The sequence below is a fragment of the Microchirus variegatus genome, assembly GCF_963457635.1.
Source record: "Microchirus variegatus genome assembly, chromosome: 22".
Taxonomy (NCBI): domain Eukaryota; kingdom Metazoa; phylum Chordata; class Actinopteri; order Pleuronectiformes; family Soleidae; genus Microchirus; species Microchirus variegatus.
The window spans coordinates 7,035,674-7,047,648 of NC_139823.1; positions in this window are offsets into that span (position 1 = coordinate 7,035,674).

An 11,975-nucleotide genomic window follows, 5' to 3' on the forward strand; every position below is an offset into this window, starting at 1 on the left:
AAAATCGTAGTTTGTTGGACAATCAGAAGTCTTGCCTTGGCAATGGTTGTGTCCAAGGAAGTATTTGCACTTGTCCCTGCACAGTAACTTGTTACTGATAAGCTGTATGATTCTCAGAATTGACTAAGACTGAACACCTTCCACTTTGTTGTTGCAGGGACATATTGTGCTTAGTGGGAGAGCTGTTTGAAAATAACAAGTGTATCTGTATGTCCTCAAGGACACGTTCACAAGCAAAACTTTTCAAACGCTATCTCACAGTTTTGAGTAATTTTCTCCTGAAGTCTGGTTGATTTCCAGAGGGCCTGAATATACTGTAAGTGTCCATCCTGGATTTGGATACACACACACCATTTGCATTCAAAGCATTTGCATGCTTCACTTTGAGGCAGCAGAGAGGGAGGAGGTGGGATAGTCTTGGCATTCACCTGCGCTGCTGTGTGTTTTGACTCACCCCGTCTAATTGGTGGAACCCTGTGTGCGCGCGCGTGTGTACTTAGTTACAATGTGTGCCCATCCCAACGTGTGGTCCTGCAGCTGCAGCAGAGCTAATTTTAGCCCAGGATGTGCGTATGCCACAGTTGTCCTATCCTAGCCACAGGAGATGGGGAGAAAGAGGGAGACATAGCAAGCAGTTTTTCACTGTCTCTTTTTCATCAGCACCTTTCTTTCTTTCTTTCTTTCTTTCTTTCTTTCTTTCTTTCTTTCTTTCTTTCTTTCTTTCTTTCTTTCTTTCACACAGATGATGGTTTTGCATTCTTTGTGTGGACACTCATAGACATAATGCAGTCTCTCGCCCCTTCCTCCAACTTGAATCATCCTAACTAAATACCTAACCCTAAACATTACCCAAACCTAATTCTAACCCTAACCCTAAAACCAGTTCTTAATCCACAAAAGGCCTGTTAAAGTTGTGTGGACCGGCCAAAATGTCCTCACAAGGTCAAAATGTTCTCCCAAAGATAGGTTTGTTTGGCAATTGACATGTACACACACACACGATTGCTTTAAGTATGTTTTTTAGACTTTGTGTGTGTGTGTGTTTCTTTCTGTCCACGTGTCCTACAGACACTATTGACTCTAGTCTCTCTTGCCTGCCTGTTGACCTTTACTCACCAAAGTCCTGTTAGTTGGCTTCTCAGTGATGTTTGTACTGTATGTATATATGTGTGTGTGTGTGTTTGTGTGTGTGTGTGTGTGTGTGTGTGTGTGTGTGTGTGTGTGTGTGTGTGTGTGTACTGCCTCTCTATGTAGGGATGTTAATGATTAACCATTGGTCAATTATTTGCGGTGAAGAATTTAATCAATCAATATGTATGAATTAATTAACCAACAGAGTCTGTTACTTTTCGCCCATGTGTCATTTCTCTGGCCTCACATACTGTGTTGTTACGACTTATACCCACTAATGTTGTTGCAATGTTTGTTTGCAAGATTACAGCAGACTGAATTACTATGGTGAATTAGCATTATTACCTCTGCCCTGGGAAAGTGTATGTGTTCTGGGTATACAGTTTCATGACCAGAAGTCCTCGTGGGGACCAGAACTTGCTCCTAATGAGGCAGAATGAAGTTGATCGTGGTTCGGTTAAGGTTAGGGATAGGTATTAATTGGTTGTGGTTAATGTTTGGTTAGGCATGTCCAAATGAATTGCAGTCAAGGACAGTCCTTAAATGGATAGCTGTACAAACCTCTATGTGTGTGTGACTTTGTCAGATGTGTTGGACGAATACTTTAATTAGTGCCCCAATTTTGCTTTGCTGTGTTCGAATGTGCAGCTTTTTATAGGTCATGGTCATGTCAGCCAAATTACATTAGTCATCCTTAATGTAGTTCATGATATACTGTAAAAATCAAGTAAACTCATTAAAAATATTCATAGGTTAAGATCAGAGAATCTGATGGAGTACTAGGTTTATAATTTACCAGGGGTCACAGTGGTCTTGGACTTACCCCATATTGTTGCAAACCTTACTTTTAAGCATCTAAACACAAGTAGCTTAATGGTCATAAATTAAATGGAATCAATTCAGAACATACAGCCTATGAACACTACTCAATAATTTGAACAAAACTCTAATCCCTCCTGGTCTGTATTTGAACCACCAGTCCTCTGACCTTCTTTTTGATGAGGTTAAAATTAAAGGGGAAAATAAGGGACACCATGTTTCCATGCTGTCATCATTGCATATTTACTGTGTCACGGTCATGTCAGCCAAACTTGATGGAGGAAGGACAGCAACAGAAGTGGCACTAGCAGAACGGGGACAAACCTTGCTCAAGTTCAATAATTCATGGCTCACTAAGTTGAGCTGACCTTGAAAAATCTCCAATGTTGGACTTTTGAAACCTGGCACTTCTGATCTAGGGCAGGGAGAAGTTGAGACAGACAGACACAAACACACATGCACACATATACACAGAACATGTACATCATGCTTTTGGTCATTTTATTTAATCTGTTTCTTAATTATTCATGATGCAAACATTGTCACCTGCCACCTATTACACGTGTCACTCTCAAAAAGAACAGTGAATGTCATCACTGTCGTTGACATCCAATACATTTTACAGCATAGTTCACCCCTTCCAACCTGTCAAAAATGCAGGAATCTCATAACCCTATATCCTGGCACCATACTGCATATGTTGCCATTTCATTTTGTGCCTGATCTACGATGTGATAATGTGGGGATCAACTTTCCAGATGATCTACTGCAGCAACAGGGATACATGGCGCCTCATGCCAAAACACTGTGACATTGCTGCTCAATGTCAACAGGCTCCTTCAATCACTGTGACCTCATAGGCGTTCTGGCCTTTGAAAAAAAGGCCTATCGTACTGTCCACGCCCATAGGAAGTGGAATACTCGTGAAGCTGCAGAGATGAAGAAAGTAATGAGGGAACAGTTGACGCTTTGTAAAAACTTAGATGATGTTAAGGCATGCAAGATCAGCCGTGCAAAAAACAGAGGAAATTGAGACAGGAGAAGGGAGCAGCTACAACACTAGATCTGAGAGGAAATTTGTCTGGGTTGCTCCAGCTTTTCTTTTCATCTAGTCCAAAGAAGGTAACTTCAGGAAATGAAAACTCCTCAGAACGGTGTTGGAGGTGAATATGTTTCTTCCACTTCAAATCGATTTTGATCACAATTCAGTTGCCAGTCAACTTCATATGCAAAGTGACTTTTTAGTGGCAATGGAGATTTGAGAAACTGTTGGTTTGGTCATACAACTCACAATAACAGTCTTTCTCTTGCCTATGGTTTATGTTTGTTATTACAAATTTCCAGCATCGTCACTTTTTCTTTCAAATCTTCCTTACAATTTTCCTTTGCCTTGCCAGATGATGTTTGCATTTATTTCTGTTTTTTTTTTTACTCTTTCAGTGTTTCCTTTCCATCACATTGCAACTACACTCTTAGAATTAAGGGTTTCAAAAGGGTCCTTCTATAAGGGCTGAGGTTCTACCTGGAACCCATTCTTGGTTCTTGGTAACACTAATGGTTCCAGTAAGAACCATTTTGATCCAGATAACCCTTTAAAAGTATGTAATAAAAGTGCCAAGTAGAACCATATAAGGTTCTTCGGCTTGTCGTCATAGGAGAACCGTTTTTGGCTTCAGGTAGAACCTTTTTATAAATGTTCTAACTGGAACCCTTAATGTTACCAAGAATCCTTTTAAAACCCTTTATTCAGGAAAGGTGTTTTAAACGGTTCTCTGGATCAACATGGTTATTACTGCAAGCATTAGTGTTACCAAAAACCCTTGAACCCTTTCCAGAAGCAAATGGTTCCAGGTAGAACCTCAGCCCTTGTAGAAGGACCCGTTTGGAACCCTGATTTTGAAGTGTGTAGTTCCAGACTAACACTCAATTGAAGTTCATTAAGATGCCAAAACAACAAAAAAAGGAAGACATTTGTAGAGAACGTGAAATTGTGTGCCAAAAAGAAGTCGTAAAAGCTCAATGTTGTATCCTGGCCTACTCAGTAAGAGTTGTTTCTACTGTCACCCCTTCCCTGGGTGTAGCCATGGTTAGCATTGGTTATCTGTACTTCGTAGAGCTGTAACCCTGTTTGTTTACACAACTTTAATGAGTAACTTGGTCAGAGATACTCCCATGATTCATTCCCCTGTATTGAATGATGTTATGTGAGGAGCATGGGAGAGCCTCCCATTGAGTATACTGTAGAAATAGGACACTGGCTACTGAGGGGATAGATTTTCGGCTTAAATTGCTTGGTCTTCTGTTGTGCAATCTCTGTGATAATGTGTCACCTTTAGTGGCATAAAAATCAGTTTTATTGCAGCTTGCCACCTGATGCAATCTACATATTAACTGCCACTGAAAGAGGTTTGCAAATGCTGGCTGTACTGTAGGGTAAAGGCATAATGCTACACAGAACAGCAGTCAGTGTTGGGACTGGCGTACAAGTGTGCTTTCCGCCATATGCCAACTTCATTTGCATGCGTCTATTGTTTGTTTAATGGGTGACACAGCATGTCAATAAGCATGCCACAGCTGTTGTTTTCACTTTATGTCCTGGCAGCTGCTGACATGGAGAAAGAATCAGCTAAGAGTGTCCTTGAGGAAGAGTTAGGGCAGTCACAAGAATTTGATTCCCGTGTTTTGAGGTCCATGATGCCCAGAGGAGGCAGCCCAGTGACAATATTTAATAATTTGCTGTGTGCAGTGCTAAGAATAAGCATACAATTCTCACTTTGCATTAAGTGCATGTCATCTCAAACTGCTACTCTCTTAGAAATAAGGGTTACAAAAGTGTTCTTTCTACAAGGGCTGAGGTTCTACCTGGAACCATTTGTTTTTCAAGGGTTCTTGGTAACACTAATGCTTCCAGTAAGAACCATTTTGATCCAGAGAAACCTTTAAAACCCCTTTTCTGAATAAGGGGTTTTCCTATGAGGACAAGCCGAAGAACCTTATATGGTTCTACTTAGCACTTTTATTTCTAAAAGTGTACTGTGTGTGTCCACTGAGCAATCGAGTGTGTGAGCAATCGAGTGTGTGATCGATCTGGGGAATGTTACAGTGTTACAGTTGGTTTGTGAAAAGCGTCTCATAGACTTTTTGTTCTAATAAAATTACCACTACCTTTAATATTTATGACAGTGTGTGTTTGTTGTGGAGGGGAATCCTCCAACGTTGAATCGCTCCTCAAATCCCCAGAGCGACACTGTGTGTTAACGCCTGTGTTTTGAACCACTACACACACAAACATTACTTGTTGACTTTGTTTCAACCTTGTACAGTGTTCAGGTCTATGTCATTGTGAATTTGGGGTTTGAAGTGCCATAAACAGGATGGGTTGGCACTCTCCTATTCCCTTGTGAGCTCTTCCACAGGACAATGAGCAGGTCCGGCTGAGTGGAAAAACAGCCCTGCAACTGAAGTTTGTTCACTGTCATTTGCTAGGCTTCATTAGGCGTTTGACATGATAAGCCAACAGTGATGGACGACTGGAGAGAACTGTTGTTGTTACTACATGCAAAAAGGGTGCAAAGAGGGGAGTAATTGCATTGTTATCCTTTTGGTAAAGTTTCCTTTCTATTCTTTGTCTTAAGATGTTGTCAAATGTCTTATTGTCATGAGCAGTCCACTGCAGTTTAAATAATCGTGTTTGAAAAGTCCTCAGAGTCTTTATGGCTTCAGAAAATTCTTGCATTCGCTGTTGTCCACAGTTCGCAGGAATCAAAGCAAGTCACAGATAATGGGACATAATTATAAGTAACATTTTTACAATAAGAAATAAAGAAAATTGTGTCTTTAAAATTACGAATGTTCTTGCAAGTTCTTATTGTTCTGGATTAAGAATATAAATAGATAATAGTGAAATCAATAAAGGGAATAAACAACAGTAGGGATGAGTCAATAACATATAATAACAATATCTGAAAAATGCCATCCATAAACCTTGAATGTGATGGAAATTCTTAACTGAACTCAGGAAACGAGCTGTAAAGAGAAATGTTTATCACCATCATGTGACAAGGACGCGAACGATTGCTGCAAATGTCTTCCTTGCCGGGGGCGCTGTATTTTGAAAGCGGCTGGTTATGGGCTGGTTGTAAATGCATCAGCACAGATGTTTTATTACCAGCTGATTTCAAGGCCATATTATATTGGTAAATGCTCAAGCTTGTGATATCAGTATCTCATTGTATGCAAAAGTGGTATCCACCCCTAAAACCATCCCTAAACAACAGTCTTAGAAATAAGGGTTCCAAAAGTGTTCTTCTACAAGGGCTGAGATTCTACCTGGAACCATTTGTTTTTCAAGGGTTCTTGGTAACACTAATGGTTCCAGCAAGAACCATTTTGATCCAGACAACCCTTTAAAACCCCTTTCCTGAATAGAGGGTTTTAAAAGGGTTCTTGCGAACACTAAGGGTTCCAGGCTGAAGAACCATATATGGTTCTACTTAGCACTTTTATTTCTAAGAGTGTACATTCATTATTACACTGATGCAAAAGACATATAAACTGTCAATATTGCCATCTGACAAGAGAGCCAACATAAAGTGTATGGACAAATATCCAAGAGATACTACAATTTCTGCCACGTAGAGTTTAATGCCATTCAGATTTGTGGTTTTATCTAGTTGAAAAGACAGATATTTCCCTTTCAAGCCTTATTTTTTCATTTATGTTGTTTTTGGCTTTGATGAGTCACTCAGTGTACTGGCAACGGAAAATAAACAGCTTTTTAACAGCTTCCCGTAGATAAAGACCGTATGCGCATCACTCTAGACAGATGGGACTTAAAGCATGATGATTGACTCCACACTTAATGATAAACTGCTAATTTAAGGGCCCTTCGGATAAAACACTAGGTTGTGTCGGAATGGAAATGGCCTCTCTGCTGTCACTGAAAGCCTTGATTCATTCTGCCACATACAGTAAATACTATGGGTGTGGATCCTCAGGATGCATTTTTAGCAGGCAAGGACAACAAGTTGGCCAGCTGACTGTTGCTATGCAACAATGGGGAACTTGTAAATGTATTCCTTGTGCCATGACTCAAAATAACCTTAAAATAAAGTATATAAAAGGAAAGAAAATGCACTGCATGAAAAACTTGATGTTGTTGCATTGTCTAACATGAAGGCGTCTCTAAAATAATTATGCATCTCTATGGGAGGGGTCAGGGTCACACTGTTGTAGCAACCATGTGTTGGTGGTTTTATGAGCTTCTATCTTCTTGTCAGCTGCTTTGTTCATTGTCTTGACTGACTGTTTGCCACATATTGCTGTTTGCTTGCCAACAGAAATAAGGTTCAATGCCATTCTTTGAAACTGTTTACTTGTTCGAAGCACAAATTTGTTGCGTTATCTGTGACCAGTAAAGTAAAGATGAAGACGATAGACTGACACCGACATGCCTGCGCATGCATTATGAATGTAGTAATTTTTATATTTTCCAATGACCGTACAAACCATAATGATCTGACTGATTTTTTTTTTTCTGTCTGTTCCAGGTGAACCCTCAGCGAGAGACAAATGTGCGACACAGCAGAGAACCATTTGCCTCTCCCAGTGGAGATCTGAGTTGTGGCACACTGAGGTAAATAGAAGACATCAATGATTTCCTTTTCTTCTGCCTCATAAACTACATTCTTAACACCTTATTGCTTACCTTTATGTCTTAGTAACAATCTTTTTTAATGTCCATTTTTTCAACATAATTGTAGTTAGCAGGTATTGGTCTTACTTTGGCTTTTTTAATAGAATGTTGAGACACTGTAATTTTGACTTAAAGGTCCCATATTATGCAAAATCAACTTTTGAATCATTTAAATCCTTATGTTTGGGACTCTGGAGGTCCTATCAGTTGGGAAAGTGTGAAAAAAGATGACTCACTCATGTTTTTGTGGTCCTCCTCAGTCTAAGTACAGGGGATAACGCGCTCACTGGGACGTCACAATGCACTAAATTCCTGGAATTGTTGTCTCGCGGAGATCTGCTTTGTCCCTAAAAAAAAAATGTTATCAAGGGTATCCGAAAACCACAAATCTGTGAAAAGTTCTATTCTTGGCGCCACAGTGCAGCACAGAGTCCTACACAAACTTCCAGCCTCAGAGGATTTATCTGTCCAGTGGATACATGTTATGGCAATGTGCCTGCTCGAGCCTGCAAATGATCACTTTTCCAAATGCTAACTGCTGTTAGCTCCCAGTAGCCTCTGTGGCTGATGTCATTTCCTGTCCCTTAAGTTTTGTTTTACTGTTTTTTTTAAGGTGGACCTTTTAAGTTGGACCTAAAGAGATACTACTAAACCGAGTGTTCTGAACAGGGCTGTTTTGGCAGGGTGATTGAACTGCTGTGGTGCTTCATCCTTATGATATTTTGACCAAAGCATGTCACAGACATGTTCATTAGGACACCAGGGAATTAACCTTTAAACCTTTAAAAGCTTTTATTTTACAGTTAGGCTGTTGATACAAAAAACATGTATTGTGTAAATGTGTTATTGTTGACAGCAGCTCAGGAAACATTTTAATTTTAAAATGTTTTCTGAGCAATTTCATATCTTTTCTCTGTTCTTTTTTGCTCTTTGCAAAAAAGAAATTTTTTGTTGGTGCACATTTGTCATAGCCTGAAAGTCAAATGTCTATAGTTCCCTTGGTAACTGATATCAGTGGTGAATATCTCTCCTTTAAGTCTTTGACAGTTTCACAAGCCGGGGGGATATGAATGAGTCAGCCTTTCGTGAAGAGCTTACCTAGTGGGAGCCTTTCATTTCACAGAATGAAAAGTGTGCGCTCACACAAAAAGTTTTGACTCTTTGGTGTCCTCATCTGCTCATAGCAGAGAGACTATAGTCTCCGTCTTCTCCGCCCAACAGCAAATCAGATACTTTACTCCTTAAAATCACTGAGCTTTCTTGGCTGCACAAGGAGCCAAAAAATATCGATTCATTTCGGTGTGAAATACTGCTGGACTGTTGCAGGGTAGAGTGACCGTGCAAGTCCCAAGCTGTCTGCTACATACGTTTAATTTTTTAACCCAAAAGTTGTTTTGTAAATAAAGTAGCTTGTGTTTTTATGCATTATTTATGACTAACTATTTATTTGCATCTGTGCTGGTGACAGCCACAGCCAGTGGTATCATTCTTTTGGGTTGTCTGTCTGTCGAGCTGAATCTCTCTCTGTAATGATTGAATATCTGAAATTGTCGTAAGTTAATGCCACTGTGCCTTCGGTCTCCAGTTTTGTAAATGCAAAGCATCAGGAAACGCATGTAGGGAACTTGATGTGGTTCAAACTTAATGTTTTTGGCCATAATGTATGCAAAAAGCACTTGTTGGTAAAGGTGACATTAAAACACACAGATATGCAGATGATTGTGCTCTATTACGTAAGGAAGATTAGATACGGGTGTGTCAACATTATGGCTGACTGTAGGAGAGAGCTTTTTTCGGGAATGTGCACAGGTTCGCACTTTGACATTGTTTGCTGCTTTCGGGAAAGGAACACTGTGTGAATAAGTAGGGGGTTGTTGCTAAATCCGACACAATCTGTGTGTGCATATTCGGTGTTTTTGCACACGCAGCACTCGAAAAACTTGGCAGTTTTATGTGCCTTTATTTCTTCACCTTTGCGAAGAGCTGTCGACAGAGTCTCGGTGGTCTGAAAGCACAGCTGTCAAACTTGCACGTGTCAAAAATAGTTAGCCAAGGACTCTGACCCAGATGCAGCTGCACCGAGTTAATTTACAACACTTTTCTGTCACATGCTGTTTGCTGTGGGAGCTAATTTTTGTGACAACAGGAGGAGTGATCACTGCTTATAATATAATGTGAATTTTGTATTGGGACAGATGTTTTCTTTACAATAAACTACCATGGCAGACTGACATGTATATTACATGTGTGTGTGTAGGGCTGTATAGTATAATATTATCAGACTATACTTTTTTACATCATTCATTAAAGATATCGCAATATAATGCTAGGCGATATGGCTTACAATTAATATCTCAATATTTTAGGCGATATCCCGATTTACGAGATCTTTTGAGATGCTTGCACTTCTCAAAGGAGTGACAATACAAGACATCGCCACTTATTGTCTCCTCAAGATGGCGCTGCACAAATGAATGAGGGGAACTTGGGGGGATCGTTGTATCGTGGACCATGTATCGCGTATTGTATCGTCAGGTGATTCCCACCCCTAGAAAAATATACTCTAAAATAAAATATCTAACCGTTTATGATCTATATTACATGCTTAAAATACAGATATTACCCGTAAATATGGTCAAATTCTATTCTATAATACTATATCTTAAAAAAATAAGTTTAAAATTAAAGAAGTGACTTTTTAATTCTATTGATTCCATGTAGTTTTTAGTCAATATATAATATTTAATTTATAATATTTAGAGTAGTTCAACAGCTTTTAAAACCTGGTAAAGTCACCACAGAGGCCTTATGATGATATCTTCCTCATGTCACAATATAGATAAAATATTGATGCACTGGGAATTGTGTTGAAGCATGAGAAAAAATGTATTTGAAGTAATTGCAATAGTCTTAATTTGCACTATGTACCTGTGTACATGCTCTATTATTATTTTGTCTGCCCCGGAGATTACAAATAGCTCGTAGCTAAATCCGGTATGACTAATGTGTGTTTTGTAGGCTGTCCTTACAAATAAATGTAATAAACTAAACTACAAACAGAGACACAGTAGTCACTGGAGGAGAATGCCAAGCAGCGGCTGTAGTCTGTAATGTTAAGTGATTGAATCTATTGAGTTAGTCCTAATCCATAATCCCATCAAGTCAACACCACAACAAAGCCAAAGGCCCTGGTACTCGTGTACAACAAACCCCATGTCTGAAAAGCACACTTTCAAAAACTTTTCTGAACAATGTACATCAAGCATTTTTTAAATGATGTTGAAGATGATAGTAGATTGGTTTAGTTGTTACTATCAGAGAAGACTGATGTGAGTCAGGGATTATTGTAATCGGAAATAACAAACATGTTGCTCTCTCTCTACTGTCATTGCTGTTCAATAAATGATGTGTTCCCCTTTTCGTTTCGAGTCGAGTGGATGATCACAGATTTTATTCACAGGCCCTGCAGCCCGCACAGAGGTGCTTGTTGTTTTTTTATCATCTGCTTGTGGCTCTCCTAAAGGTCAATAACCTGAAAAGTTAATAATAAGCTTGGTCATGATAGTCTCTAGTAAAGGGTTTTAGTGTCAAATAGTCAGATTATCATTCTGGCAAACACACACACACACACACACATTCTCTCATGCTGAGTCGCGTCTTAGCCAAAACATCTTCTACGTGATAATTTATGAGAATTCAGTATATTTTGGAAATGGAAGGAGGAGACATGACTTGTTGTTTTAGGGAGTGAGCTGAAGTTAGCCTCAAGTGTTTGTTTATGAATTTGAAGATTGGGTATTAGCACTTTGGCAATTCAGATCTTGAGCTTTCTTATATTGTAAAGTAAGGTCATTGTAAAGTAAGGTCATGGTTTTATCATTGGATAAGAGTTTATTATCTCTTTTATGAGAGTTAATTCAAATTCACAAGTGGTACGGAACAAAAACACAATTCCTACAGTTTGGCCACATGTGTGAGTATAGACTGGTTATGATGGATTTAATGTGTATGAAGAGACTTTTTATTTTATTTATTCTCTCTTTTTTCTTTCTTTTTTTGTTTTATATTTAACTGTGATGGGAGACCAAATAATATTGTCCTGTTCCACATGAACAATAAAGTTCTATTCTATTTGTATTGGTGTATAAGTCTATATTCAAAGTCCTTTCACATTACTCATTTATTGTGCAACAGTTCAGAATCACACCCCAAAGATAGTAGGGCATTAGTGGTGTTTTTAAAACACTGCTTATCATTTTCTATAACTTAACATTATTGTAGTACAATTTTTGTCTTTGTTGTGGAGTTGTGGAATTCAGTGTGCTTTGAT